Source organism: Manis pentadactyla, chromosome 2 (genome assembly GCF_030020395.1).
Source record: "Manis pentadactyla isolate mManPen7 chromosome 2, mManPen7.hap1, whole genome shotgun sequence".
Taxonomy (NCBI): Eukaryota; Metazoa; Chordata; class Mammalia; order Pholidota; family Manidae; genus Manis; species Manis pentadactyla.
This window is the reverse complement of record NC_080020.1, coordinates 225,090,432-225,106,621: the sequence shown is the minus strand read 5'-3', so window position 1 is coordinate 225,106,621 and position 16,190 is coordinate 225,090,432.

Below are 16,190 nucleotides of genomic sequence, written 5' to 3'. Positions count from 1 at the left end.
AGTTGGTGATGAATATTACCAATAACAGTGGTGAAGCATAATAAATACTCTGCATTTCTTAATTTCCTTTTAGACGAAAATGTTCTACAAAACAAGACGTGCGCAAGGCATTTGGAGTGGCTCCAATTCTGATGACAACAGTGATCAGGGCCACCACTTGACAAGAGCCCTCTACATGCTAGATGCACCTGGACGGCTGACAGTCATTTTCTCACTTAACCTTCGCAAGGGCCTAGTGAGGTAAGAGTTCCTCTCTCCATTCTACAGGCAGTAACTAAGATTCAGAAAGGGTGAACAGCACATCATACAGCTGGTCTAGGACGGGACAACATTTGAGCAAAGTGGGCCGGTTCCAGCATGGCGCAGTTGGGTGGGGTTGGGGAGAAGAGAGCATTTGGCCGTGGTCTAAAAGTTATTCAAATTAAATAGGCCATGTTGTGAAGTCCCTGGGAAACTCCGTATCTTCATGAGTACAAGGTTGATGGAAAAATTGTTGAGTAATCTCCCTGGATTGAACTGCTCACTACCCAGATCTTTCTTACAGGATTTTCATATGTATGCTATCAAAGTTGGCTGCTTATTCCAAAATCATTCACTGATTCTCTACTATATGTGATACAAAATATTGGACATATGGGGAAATTAAAAAGATGATTATAATTCAATAATTAACCTCACAGAGTTTAGAGTCTAAAAGGAGAAAATCTATAGTTATGTTACAAATAGTTATATGACAATACTATGATTATAATAACACAACATACTATAATGTTAAATTATAGCTAATGTTCTGTGTATTATATATCCCAACATAGTACAGTGTATTTTAAAATGCTCAAGGTGTTCACAGAAGGGAGAAATTAATTTTCAAAGCAGAGGACAAGGTAGGCATTTCTGAGGGGTGTAGCATCTTACCTGAGCTTTTAAGAAGTGAATGTTGAAATAGCAGCAGACTCACAGACTCCAAGAAAGGACTAGTGGTTACCAAAGGGGAGGGGTGTGGGGGGTTGAGAGGAAGGGAGATGGGAATTGAGGGGTATTGTGTTTAGTACACATAGTGGGGGGGGGTCACAGGGAGAACAGTGTAGCACAGAGAAGGCAAACAGTGAATCTGTGTCATTTTGCTACACTGATGGACAGTGACTGTATTGGGATATGGGTGGGGACTTGATAATAAGGGTGAATGTAGTAACCACATTGTTTTTCATGTGAAACCTTCATAAGAGTGTATATCACACAGTCGCAGGGGGGCCATCAGGTGAGAAATTGGGGATCAACAGAGGTGAGGCTAAGAACCTCACCCCCCCGTTCTGAGAGAAATCTTCTGCATACGTGGATGTTTTATTGCCCTGGTCTAGCTTGGATTAACACATAGTCTACAGGCACACACCTGATCATCTACATGTGCTCTCTTACAACACTAAACTATGTTTTCTACCTTTATCTTGTATCTACCTACCACTTCAGCATTTTATTAAAAATAATAATAATAAAGAGAGAAATGTGGTATCCACATATAAATCAAGTATAAAAACCAAATGAGTATTCATATTTGAACTGACTGTTTATAGTTCATAATGCATGAGCAAAACCGAAAGTTTCTGTGATGACTGCCCTTGTACTGTTCACTATGTAACTTATTCATTATGTAAGAATTTGTTCTCCATGTAAAAACTTGTTTGTTATGCCTCAGAAGATTGGAGACTGACAAAAATTAGGCTTGGGGTGGAATAATGATTGTGCATTGAGCATTGACTCCCCTATACAGAATTTTATTGTCGTTAACAACCATTTGATCAATAAATATGAGAGATGCCTTCACAAAAAAAAAAAAAAAAAAAAGGACAGACTTCCAATGGTAAAAGAAATTAGTAACCGGGATGTAAGGTATAGCATAAGGAATATAGTCAAGATATTGTAACAGCCTGGTAGGGTGATAGCTGGAACCTAGAATTATGTATATAAATGTTCTACCACTGTGTTGTACACTTGAAACTCATGTAATGTAATACTGTGTGTCAACTACCCTTCAATAAAAAATAATTATTAAAAAAAAAATCATTTTACCATAAAAAAAAAAAAAAAAAAAAAAAAAAAAAAAAAAAGAGTGTATATCAATATTACCTTAATAAAAAATTTTTTTTAAAAAAGCTAATGTTGGTAAAGGGAAAGAGGGAGGTCAATATACAGGTAGAAGGAGCTAATTCTGTATGGAGTGCCCTTGAAATGACAAAGCAAGTCTCAATGAGTGAGGATGGCTTGTATTATTGTATTCATTTACTCATTCCATTCTTGCAACAAGCATCTGGGGAGTGTTCATCGTGTGTAGGTAAGGTTCTAGGTATTCTACAGCGAACAAAACTAACTCTCCCTTTACTCAAAAGGCCCACAGTCAAAGGCAGGGAAAATAATTAACCCATTCTTTTAAAATTATTATTATTAAAGTACCATTGATACACAATCTTGTGAAGGTTTCACATGAACAACACTGTGGTTTCAGCACTCACCCATATTATCAAGTTCTCAGCCCCCTCCCCCACTGCAGTCACTGTCCATCAGCAGAGCAAGATGCTATAGAGTCAGTACTTGTCTTCTCTGGGCTGTACTGCCTTCTCTGCAACCAATTCTTTTTGAGTCACCTGGGTTCTCAAAGCTACAAAGAAGAACCAACAGAGAAAGGGATGAGGGTCAGGTAAGTTGTGCTATTTCATATGGATGGGCTGGGGAAGATCTCTTTCTCTTTGAAGATTCAGCACTTCTGCAGACTCTGCTTACTGTCTAATGACCCAGAGCCCGGGTCTCTTGAGTATGAGGAAACAGAGACCCCCATGCCTCCCTCTCCAAGTGTGAGCCCCACTAAGAGATCTCCAGCTCTTCTGACACCACCCAAGACTCCCACTTCCCATAAGCCACTGCCATTCTGTCACTTTTTTTGAATTAGATTCTAACCAACCAGGGACAAAATATTTATGGCAAGCTAGTCTTGGCTGCTAAGAAGCAAATCACATTAAAGCACCTGATATTTCAAGTTTGCAGCTGGATTAGTTTTAATTAGAATGCTCTCCCACTCCTGAAAGATAAATGCAGGACACAGTATTTGAAAATCGGCCTTATTCTTGTGACTCATGAAAGATAAATTAACTTGAGAAACTTACAGTCATTTCTGGACTTCTATTTTTTAAATGTCATAAAAAAATTGGAACATACTTTAAATTATATTTAGGCCATTGGAATCTGTAACATTTAGCAGCATGTTTCGGAACCAAGGATTCATATATACAATCTCAAGTTATCTTCACATATTGGGTTCCTGGCCTCCAGTCACTAATAAACTTAGTATCCTTCAAAGTATAAACTAGTTTCTTTACTACCCAGTTCATTTAGCACAGCATTGACTTTTGTACTACTTTTAGTTATGTTTTCTGATTTGGTGCCAAATTTTCAAAATAAGTGATTTCTAGATCTTCAAATGTATAGAAACAATTGACAGTTTGAGTGAGTTTTTAAAAATAACATTCACTTAAAGATAGGGAAAAGGTTTTGTTCATAAATCATCTTTTCAATATTTTTGTCATTAGATTTTCCTGGGGTTTTTTTGTTTGTTTGTTTGTTTCAACATTTTAAACAAGAATCCTTGAGAGTTTCCCCCAAACTGGCACTGGGAAACATGCTAATTGCCAAATTGAGTGAGAAAAGACTGATACTTTTATTTGTGTTGCTTAAAAAATGTTTTTAGGGATCAAACATTAAATACAAATACCACCCTTTAATCCTATGATAAAGTTTATATTTTCAACAATACAATGACGATAATAAGACAGCCAGGATCTGGATTTTCCTGGAAAAGCTAGGAGAGCTGCCTGCTGGTTGAGGAGTGACCTTAATACCCAAAGTGCCAACAATTACACATGGCTTCATTCATACTTGCTACAACCCATGCTGTGAATTCTGGCAAGTTTATGTTTCTCATGCTTCGAATCTTGAGGACGAAATTCCCTAAAATTTTATTTTATTGCGGTAAGAACACTTAACATGAGATTTACTCTCAACAGACTTTTAAGCGTACAGTACAGTATTGTTATCTATAGGTACAGCAGAGCTCCAGAAGTTATTCATCTTGCAAAATTAAATTGTATATCTGTTGATTAGCAACTCCTCTTTTACCCTCCTTCTGGCCCCTGGCACCACCATTCCATTCTTTGCCATCTATGAATTTGACTATTTTAGATACTTCATACTTTAAAGGGTTAGGGTTCTTTCATTTTTAGAAGAGCCATTTACTGACAACCTAATGCACAATGCACCGTTATCACTTCATTGCATCCTCAAACAGTCCTGAGATGCGGGCATTATTGCCATGAAGGTTAAATGACTGGCCTAGGCCATGGCCAAAGAGTGGAGCAGCAGGACAGAGCCCAGAAGCTGGAACTCACACACCCAGGCTTCTCGCTGAGCTGCTTTCCCATCAGGAATGAGGAGGCATGACATGGGATGTCGCTGGGGTATTTCTTTCATTCAGATTCTCTTATCGAAGAAACCTTGGCTTCCCACCTGCTAGAATTTGAGAAAATGCATGACCCTAGATGAGTCTCTTTCTGCACAACTCCAAGGACAGCACTGGATTCCATATTTACTGAGCAGTTGCCCGGGGCCAGGCCATCAGGTAGCTTTGGCCCTACTGTCCATGTGATGCCTTCCAGCCATCTCAGGACAGTAAGGAATTTATTCCACCTTGGGGAACATGGGGAGTGGGCTTTGAAAGATTTAAGGAAGGGTGGTAGGATGAGGGTATTGATTTTAGGAATAATTCTAACAACATGTAGAGGGTTGAATGGAGGAGCAACTAGTCACAGAGACCAATTTGAAGCCGATTCAAGATAAATGGGCAAAGAACAGGACCAAAACAAGTACATCAGGAAACGTATTTGGCAACCAACTTTAGAGAATATTCTACTTTAACAGCGATCAAACAAATTTAAAGGAAACAAGTATATACTTCTAAAATTTAAATTAACCGAGTTCAAAATTAAGCATATCTAGTGCTAATGAGCACATGTTGTAATAGACAAAATCACAGTCCTTTTGGGAAATAAATTGTCAGCCTGTAACAAGAGCTTATCATAATCTTTGATTCAGAAATTCTATCTTTGGAAATGAATCCTGAGGAATCCTTTGGCAGCCAGGAAATAAGTTTTATGCACAAAGATGTTCATCGTGTCATTTTCTATGAGTGAAAAATTGAAAAAGAAAAGCCTAGATAATAATACAGACATGGTTTGCAATGGTACATTTGCTCAATGAGTTGTCATAATGTGATTAAAATATATAATTATGAAGATGACTTTAAAAAGGAAATGTTTGCTAAATAGTGATGACTGAAAAAATATGATATAAATTATGTACACTATATGACTGCAATTATGCTTTAAAAAATAAAATTTACACCAGGATAGATAGGATGGGTTCACATGAAAAGGTCAAAGGTGATTTCTATTTGGTAATGAGAGTAAAGCCAATTTTTTTTTTCTGTCTGCCCATATGAAAAAACAAACCTCCTTGAGTAAGTATCTATTTATTTGTAATTGAAAATACAATATTCTAAATATATTTTCCAGTTTTCCAAGCACCTTCTTTGCAAAGTCCAAAGTGCAGGGACAGCTACAGTAGTCACCTGGTTATGCATATCCAGCCAATAGCAGTATTTAGGACAGGCCCCAAATAACTCCAGGCTCGCACACACCAGCAGGTCTCACAAGCTTTCTGAGTTGTGTTAATCCTGGCTGCAGCAGGAGGACGTTTGTGGTGACTGTTCTGTTCCTGACATTCATTTGTATTTTCTCTACTGCTTGATGATGGTCATGAGCCTGCACCTGAGATCTACTTAAAACATCATTAAACATGATTCAGTCCTTCTTTGTCATCATTAGTGTAGACATTAAGCCAGTCAGGAATTCTCAGCCACTCTACGGGGACCTTGGACATGATGCCAAGCAAGGACACAGGGCCATTTGTCATCTCACTTTGCTTCCTTCCAAGGGCATTTGCAATACATGTGCTGATTTTCATCTTCACCGCATTTGAACTGTTTTAAAACTAAGTTATCAGGATACACTAGGATAGCCAATTATCTAAGGCCAGCCACCAAGTGCCACTGTGATCTTTTTCCCCCCACATAATGGGTAATTCCACTCAGAAGCCAGCAGTGGATGCTGAGATCCATTCAGGCACAAGCTGTTTGATAGGTGGGAAGCCAATTCTATCAATGCTTTTGATTTTCTTTTTTATTTATGATTTTTAAGTCTAAGAACACAGTATAACTTCCCATCTTTTGTCATCTTGATTTTTAAATCTGTGCTGTTTGTTTGAAGGAGGTAGAGCTTTTTTTTTCCTTATTGAGGATTTTTTTTCTTATGAAAGTTTTTGGTTTGTTTTCCTTTTGAGCTATACATTTTGCCAAAAACCAGTGATAGAGAATGTGAAGGGTCCCTGTTAATAGCCTGAGTCCTAACCCAGAGTTTCTGAACTCCCAATCTCACCAGATTTTTCTGGTGGGAAATTGTGAGTCTTTCCTTCAGTTGAGAGTGTGCTGAAGACAAAAAACACATCTACCCAACGCCAGATATCAAGCATGACTCTCACTAGGATGATAATAGATACTGAAGAATATTAAGTAATAAAATGTGTTGGAAATGAACACAGGTTGGGTTATGGCGTCCAGTCTAAGTTCACATCCCAGCTCCACGATTTACTATCTGCATGAGTTCAGGCAAGTTACTTAAACTTCCAAGTGTCAGCTCCCGTCTCTGTCAAATGAGGATGATACCTGAGTTATAGCGCTCTCAGAAAGATTTATAAAATAATGTTTCAGGAGCTTAAAAATGACTTTATTTGGTCCCTCCAACTTAGTAAGATGTCCTGTGCAACAGAGGTACCAACACTGACTTCCCCACTGACACTTCCCCTATTAACTGTGGCAAAACCTTCCAATAATTCAGACTCCAAAGGGCACAGCCACCAGCAATGACAAGCAGTAACAGCAACAGCCCTCAGCAGCGGCAACTCCAAATAACTGTTGCCACTGAAGAGTGTCTGTGGGGCGCCATCATCTCCTCCTCCTGGGTTTCTTAAGCCTCGGTGACTTCCTTGGCTCTGCTGCTCTAGAGGGCAGAGTACACCAGTGCTCTGTGACCCAGGGTTCAACCAGAGACCCATTCCTTTTGGAGCTAATTCCCTAGGGAAATGTTGTTACACCTCCAGTTCTCTCCCATGGTTCCCGATACCAACTCAAGACACTGGTGCAGCCTCCCTCTCTGAGTGGTCTCTCCCAGGTCATTCACTCCTCCAGGAAGTGGCTGGGTCGGGGGGAGGGGTGCTATGCATCTAGGTCACCGGGGGCTTGACCAGAGCCTAAAATCCCCTTCCTCACGTGCCTTCCAATAGGGCACTGGCTCACTGATAGAAACTGTGCCTCATGATTCACCCTGGATGCCCATCAATTCTCAAGGCATAGCCTCCTCTGTTTGGGGCTACTTGCTTCCCTGGTATGATATGATTTTCCTGTCTATCATAATAATTAAATGCCTTCCTAAAACTAATAAAGGTGGATAGAAAATGGGTGAAATCATGCATATACTACAGTATTTTCACTCTCTACCCTGCAGTACAGCAAAAAAGGAACACATTGCCAGATCTGATACTTACATAATTCTAACAGCCCAACATTTTTTTAATTAAAAAAAACACACCTTTATATGGATCTAGCTATTGCCACCTCATAGCTTGAAAGCACATACCTCCCCCACTGAGCCCACTTGATCCTCAGAAAGTTCCTCTTAAGTAATTCAGTCTTTCTAATTTAATGTAAGTGAAGAAACTGAGGCTTAGCAAATTGAAGTGATGGTCCCCAGGCCACCTAACTAGTTACTTAGAAATTACACCCATGCTGATGCACGTTTGGCTCTTGGTTCCAAGTTCTCCCTAACGTACCAATAGCCGTGGGGATGTTAAACTACCATAAAGAATGACCTCTGGTTAGTGACAAGTGTCACAGATGCCAGCAAGTAAAATCTTTGGCCCTGGTTTCCCAAAAGCTTGTCAATATAGACAAGAAACTGTGTATAACCGCTCTCTTAAGCAGTATGCAGCCATGCGAAACACACTTGGCAATCTATCCCCAAAGAAATTCGACAGGGCAGACATCAAGGACTCACTTCCACACTCACAAGCAAGTGTGCCGTAAGCCTCATGTGTTCCCTTGACATAGTGAACACCCATTAGACAAAGATTTCCCTGACTCTTCGTAAAGGTTGCTAAAATATAGTCTCCAATATGCAGCCAAAGATTCCCAAACTTGAACTACTAAGGACAGGAATCATTCCAGTGCCCTTGCTGGAAGTCTAGGTGGTTGTTACGCTGAGTAGGCTCAATAAATAATGCAGGATGGCATTGTTGAGGGTTAAGTGAAGGGTTAAGATGTCTCCTCATATGCATGAGGGCCAGATGTCTGTGCCCAGGCAGCAGTCTGCGCCACAGGACAAGAACCCCCAAATGGTGAAACTTGAACTTCTATAGGAACTACTGACACATCTTCCCATTTTCCCTTCCAGAGAGAGACTGAGAGAGAGGATTAAAGAGGAATCTTCTTTCACTCTGAAATGCAAACAAGTCCTGTCATGGGAGAAGAGAGGAAGGTATCTAACTCAGAATATAAATAATTATCTCTAAGGGAGAAGAACAGGGGTCTCTAAACATTTTTTTACCCTTAGAATGGGAGCAAATGGCTCTGGGGGAAAGGGGGTACTCTCTCTACAACTCCGTCAATTTCTATTGCACAGAAGACCTAAAATATGCAGGAGGACCAAGAAATCCAGGAAGGGTTGTGTTCCAACACTAATCAGCCTGGCAACACATTGCAAACCCAAGAACCGTATTTTTGGACCAGGTGACATGAGATGATGGGCGCCTTTCTCCAGCCTAAAAAAAAGAATGAAAGACCTTTGATTTTGGAACTTCTGACTTGGAGGAGTCCTCCCTCCATGTGAGCTGCTGGATCCAACATACCCTGTGGCACCTCCATGAGAGAAAGTGGGGCAGCAGGAAACCTCCTCCCCTTTCACCTTCTAGATCTCAGGGATACTGTCTGCCTGGCCCAATAACCGAAATGCAATAGACCAGTGTGAAAGCAAATTCAGCCAAGTCCAACTAGTCAGCCAACTCTTCTCACACTGGAACCCGCCTTTACATGCTAGCCTAGCTCAACCTTATTTCCCAGTGTTAACGCTAACCCTGCATTCTATAGTGAACGACAATTGTACAAGGAACTTTTGCATCCACCATCTTATCTGATATTCAAAACAATTGTGTAAAGCTGGTAGAGCAGGAGTTAGAACTATCCCTGTTTTATAGACAAAAAATAAAATGTAGCTCCAAAAGAACAAATAATCAGCCAGATTGCACATAGTTAGTACAAGGCAGAAACAGAATTTAAACCCATTTCCTGCATGCAGATTCTATGATTCTTCACTAATACGACACTGCCTCCAACATATCTATGCTAGACCAATATAAGCCTGAGATGTTAAAAATCTAATAAACAACTTTGGGTCCTTTTATGGGTCCTTCAAAACATTAACTGACAAGGATGATTATTTTCTATTTTCCAAAGTGTTGGCTTGTTTTATTATCATTGCTGTTGTTTTAAATATCTTTAAAAATACAATAGTTTTGGTATTGTGATACTTGAACATCTACCTTGACATATGAATAAAAGGATTGGGTTACATTTTATCTTCCTTTTTTAATCAAGGAATTAATCAGTTAATCAATAATGTCAGTTGCTATGCGAGAGTATTCCTAAACTTTGCTCCTAGGTATGCAAGATAGAAAGTCATTTCTATACATAATAATTTATATACACATGCAAAAAAGACAATCTTAGTTTCTGAGAATCAGATACAAACTCTCTTCTTTTCCTGCAATAAGAAGCTGTTTTTCAATTGTTTTGCATGTTCTTTGTCCACTTTCTTTAAATGCACCTGACTTTTAGTCATTTTGCACAGAATTTTATGCATGTACAGGAAAGTATTTCATGCAAAAAGCTTCAGCCTTGGAGAGCTCTGAGTTTGTCCATCAACTGTGATTATGCACATAAAAGAATGTACTTTCTGTATTCCAGTAATCTGCAGAATAGTCTGGTACAGTTTAATGAAATGGTAATGATTTTATTAATATACCAAGCCATGTCTAATTCCTTTCAAGGAACATAAGACAATTTACATTCACTCTGAATGCACAATAAGTAAATAGCCTAATTGGCAATAGATTAAATGTGTTCTCTATAATCAGAGTCCTGATTTGGACATTGTTGCAATATCATTAGAGATTATTATAAAGGAACATGAATTGAAGTATAATCTCGAAATGGCAGAAAATTTGTTTTGTTCTTTTTTTCTTGTTATAATTAAACACAAGCCAAATAAGCCAAAATTCACGGACTTACTCATCAAAAATTTTGTATTCACAGCTGCCTATATATGATCTTTGTTTAAAGGTCGAGTACTTCTTCATATCCCTTCATTCATTTTCTCTTAGGATATGTTTGGTAGACAGAGGAAAAGGGGCTGCTGTCAGAGAGACAGAAAGAACCAGAATTGTACAGAAACATGGAAATTAAGAGGGATTATTAAAGCAGTGATAGGCTCTGAGGACTTCTGTGGCAAGCAAATCATAAATACATCATCTTATTTTAACCTCATACAATCCTATATAGTCTTTATAATTATCTCCCCATTGTGCAGATAAAGAAGTCAAGGCTTAGCAAGGTTAAAAAGCTGTCTAAGGTCTTAAAACTACTACTGTAGAACTCAAAGGTGAACCCCATTTTGTTAAGCTCTCAAGTCCACACTCTTGTTCACCCTCCTACCCCACTGGAAATTTCTCTAAGGGAAGAGTTTCCACAGGGAGAAAGGGCCAACAGCTATACATGTTCCAAAGTGGTTGAAGATAATGAGGGAAGTGATTTGAAGGATATGAAGCTCTCAATACATTCTCAGGAGTTGACACATAGAATTTGTGAGTAAGGAAAACATTGCAAATGGTGAAATGAGACATTAATGGAAGGAAACAAACTCTTCTTTCAGGAGTGTGGTGCTGAAAGGTGAGAGAAATGCAAGAGAGACCTGAGGGTATCAGGGTTGCCGGAAACCCCCACTAGGGGGATTGTGAAAGCTGGAGGAGGGACTGGAGATGAAGCAGAGCTGAGATGGAGAGGGACAGGATGCCGGAGGAAGGGACAGTTCTGGGGTGAGGTGGCCCTGAGATAAGAGAGCCCGGTGAAAGACCAAGCACTGAAGCTCAGAGGGAGTCGGAGGTGGAGAAAAAAGCCAGGGAGAGGACTCCATTCCTGAGAGCAAGGGTCAAAGACGCAGATAAGGAACAGAGAGAGAATAGAGTTTGTTCTAGAGTTCTGAGAGCCAAGCTATGGAAGTGGCTTTTCTGGGGAAAGGGACTACTAGATGGTTCTCCCTTACTTGGGACACCTAAAACAACACTTGGCGCAGGCAGCGGACAGCATGACAACCCTGCCAGCATTAGATTCTTGAACTAGGAAGTCTGAAGCAGAAAGATGAGTTTAAAGTCATTGGATTACAACCAGTCACCATTTGCCCAGTGCTTACTGTGTACCAGATGCTATCCACAGAGCTCACAATACAGTGATAAGTAAAAACAGTAAATAAGGCAGTGCAGTGCCCCTGGATGGGCACAGAGACCAGTGAGAGACCAAGGTATAGAGAATCATCGCCCATGCTGAGTGCCTGGAAGAGGCCGCACAAAGGGGCTTGAACGCAGGGAACGGAGCAACATCACAGCCCCTCAGCCCTGCCACATGGCAGGGTCTGCACTGTTTCACGGTGTTGACTGAATTAATTCTGCCTGACAGAAGCCTTTAGAGAGGAAAGGACACGTGGCTTAGGCCTTGCAGGATGCATAGCAGACATCCAGTCTGGCTGGGAGGGCGAGCTAATTTAAGCATTCCCCCTCTTTGGCCCTGACTGAAGGGACAGACTTCTTAGAATGAGCAGATCCAGGTTCACAGGCATAGGACACACAGTGGCTCAGCCCCTCAGTGCCGCTACCTGACATAAGGCTCTAGACAGCACACAGCAGGTCGCAAACACCAAATCGCAAAGAGCTGTAGGCTCGTCTTCCAACAGAGGTCATCCTAAAGCTCTCTCAGGTCATGGAGAAGAGAAGCTTCTAGTGAGGGGAACTGGATCAAGTCCCAAGTTAGTCACCTGTCACCCGAGTGATCCTGAGGGTTCAGGCTTCCCAGGAGCAAACCGAAATGGAGAACCGTGAGCAGATGGTCTGTTGGGGCTGCTCCAGGGACTGTCACTCGAACAGAGTGAGGAGAGAGGACAGGACAGAGGGCGACTGTGGCCCAAGGCGCACGGGACTCGGCTGGGAGGCACCAGGAGCTGCCGCGGGGGCAGGCGTCTCGGTCCGAAGGGGCGATGAGGGCAATGCCCCCGACAGGCACCGCAGGCCCGCTACATAAGCCGGGGGTGGGTGGGGGTGGGGGTCCATGTCCCCCGCTTACTTGGCCTGTCCCATCACACTTACAATACGCATCTCACACTTTCAACCTACCCTCAAAGGGAACTCGTTATTTCTTCTCCTATCAACCATTTCTCATGCAGTTTTCCTATCCATCAAATGACTACTTTACTCATCAATTTGCTAAAACAAAAAAAACTTAAAATTCATCCTCAAGTTCCATCTTTATCTTTCGATTCCCTCCATGTTCAATCCATCAGAAGATCTTACTAAGTGTGATTCCCAAGACGCGCCCCAGGCCTCTTCCCTCCCCCAGTCTCTACCAGTACTTCGGGGTCCCAGCCAGTATCACTGCTCGCCCGGGCCACCACTGCTCTCCCTGCTTCTTCTCATAAGACCTACAGGGATATTTTTAATACTGTTAGAATGCCTTTGTTTTTGAAATCTTTATATTTAACTATGTGTACACATACATATATGCATATAATTTTATGTAAATGAGATTATATATATACTTTTATAAATTAGCCTTTTTTCTCTTCTTTTTTCTGCATAGTTCTCCCATCTTCCACCTCCACCTCCATCAGCCTCCCTGGGATTCCCCAAACATCATAGCCCATGTTGACAAGCTGTGTTTATCTATGTCTGTGCCCACATTATTTTTTATGTTATTTCAATCCTGCAGAGATACATATGTACGTATGCATACATCGGTACGCATGTGGAAGGGACTTTTGTCAGTGCGATTTACAAAGTGGGACCCTCACTTGTATATTTCACAGCACTCTGCTTTTTTTCACCTAACAGTACTTAGTGGGAGGTCCATCAAGTCAACTGAGTAGCTAATTCACTCTTTTAAGGACTGCATAACGTACTGTTGCTATAGTGTATACCATATATATCTTAACTATGGACCACAATTTATTCAGTTATTCCCTTATTGGTGACTATTCAGCAATTTGTTTCCAGTTTCATTTTGTCTTGATTTTGGTTTTGCTTCCCCACTATGAATAATGCCACATAAATCGTCCTTATTTATGAGTCTTTACATATTGGGAATTTAATCTCTGTTAGAAAGGTCACCAGGAGTGGGTCAAAGGATATATGTATTTTAATAGATGGTGTCCACTGCTTTATAAGAAGGCTTTAAACTCAAATCTCCAAGTTAAAATTGAAAGTACCATTTCCTCTTATATCTCCAAACATTGGTTCTATATTTTGCTTTAATTTTGCCAGTCAGTGGGTGTAAAATTATACCTCATTGTGAGTTTTTATTTCCATTTCTTTAACTGACAGTTAATTTAAACATCACTTAATGTTTACCGGCCACTGGTATTTGCTTTTCTCTAAACTGACAATTTATGCTTTTTGCTTGTTTTCTTAGTGGTTGTTTGCCTTCTTGTCAAATTGTTAGAAGTCTTTGGATAATAAAATATTCATGCTTTTTCATTATATGCAATAAGAATATTAGCAAAGTATATCTTTGGTAATTGACTTTATTTGTGGAGTTTTTTAAAATACACAAAACTTTAATTTTCATATATTCTAATATGCCCTCCCATTCTTACAGCTTCTGGGTTTGCAGGTAATTAAGAAGGTATTTTATTCCCAACTCCTTACTTGTACATGTAGTTTTCTAGATTTGTCTGCATGTAGCTCTTTAATTTATCTGGAATGCATTTTTATATATGGCATAGGATAAAATATGGCTGACATTGGGTGTCTCGTTTTATTTTCTTTCAGGTGAATAGCTGGTTGTGCCAGCACCAGTTATTACTTATTAAAGTCTCACATGTGAAATGGGCACATTTTCAATGGGCATATTCTCTATTCTGTGTCCCATTAACGCACTCGCCTATTCATAAGTGAGCCCCATACTGGCCTGTTACTGTGGCTCTAAGGTACAGTATCTCACATGGCAAATCTCCACTCCCCAATCTTTCTCATTCTTCTTTTGCATAGTCTCTCTCAAGCTCTTATTCTTACACGATAAGCCTTATGACCATCTCCTCACCCTCCTCAAAATGGGCACTCTAACTGACATGGCATTCCCATTCAATACTCAGAGTAATTCACAAGTTTATGATGGGAAGTAATGTATACTTTTGCGATTAGGTTGACTTACATCTTAAATAAGATTACTATGGCTTTCTTCATTTAGATTTACTGCCTTTATTGTTCTTGCTCCCAATACTTTCTATTTTTCAGTATTATAGATGAATTTTTATCCACATTGAATGAGAGAAATAGTATTAATTTTTGTAGACAGCTCCTATATTCAGCCACCTGACAGATATAATTATAGTCATTTTACTAGAGTCTCTTGAGTGTTCAAACATAAAATAAAATAAGTTCAAATATAAAAATTTATTTTTTCTTCCCAAATATTTGCAGGTGTTATTTTATTTTATTGTGTTTTTGTATTCACAAAAACCTCCCTGACTAGCAGGGACTAGCAGGCAAGCTATATAGTTCCTGAAATTGTTTTTGCATTTAGAAGAGTTTACTACCAATTTTACCACTAATATTACCACTGTTGAGTCTTTATCATATATAAGTAGTTTACTTTGTTCCCATTTTTTGAGTTGCTATTAGGAATTGCTGCTAACTTTATCAAATGCCTTCTCAGCATTTATTATTATGACCACACAGGTTTTCTCCTTCAGTTTGTTGATATAGTGGATTATGTTTACATATCACATTATTCTTTGATATGCTGCTGGTATCCACTGGCATTTATTTCGAATTTTTACATTTATATTCATGAGTGCAGTTGTTTTATAGTTCTTTGGAATAGATCAATTATCACAGAAGAAACCTGAAAGATGATTAAAGGACTACTCTTGAAAAGCTCATCAGGAATTTATGAACTCACAGCTGTTTTATCTAACATTTAAGTAATAGATAATTGCATTGTTTCTAACCTAGTGATTTTCAAACTTTGGTATGAATGAGAATCACCTAGGTAACATGGTGAAAAAAAAACCCAAGGCCCACATCTTGCCTTATTTCAACAAGTCTAGATCCCTGTATTCTTTATCAGCTTTTCAGGGGATTCTGACACATACCAATATTTGAGAACTACTGTCCTAATTTGCTTAGAAGGGTCTCAATTCATTGTATGAAGCCAAAAATACTTTAATACCAAAATCAGATAGAGCTAGGGCATTTTTATCTTTTTAAAACATAAATCAGATTGTGCCATTTTCCTGCTTAAAACTTTGAACCATTTTCCATTGCCCTGGAAGAAAACCCAGATTCCATACCCTGGCCTGGACACCCTGCATAACTTGGCATGCCATATTCCTTCAGCATCACCTTGCTTTCCAGGTCACAGATTTTCTGTCCTCAAACGCAGGAAGTTTGGTCCACTCTAGGGCTTCCAAGGTCTCCTCCACCTGAATACTCTTCCTCCAGATGTTGACAGGCTCACTCTTTCTTGACAGTCTAGGATCAGCCTGAGGACAAGCACGTGTCTCCCGACCTACAGTCCTAAAAGTAGGTCCTTATCACTAGCTGATGTTTTCTTGTTTTAATTGATACACAGTCTAATGTTAGTTTCAGGCATATACCACAGTGGCTCAACAGTTAGTTACCCATATTATCAAATCCTTAATGTTCTCTTTTTTAATATA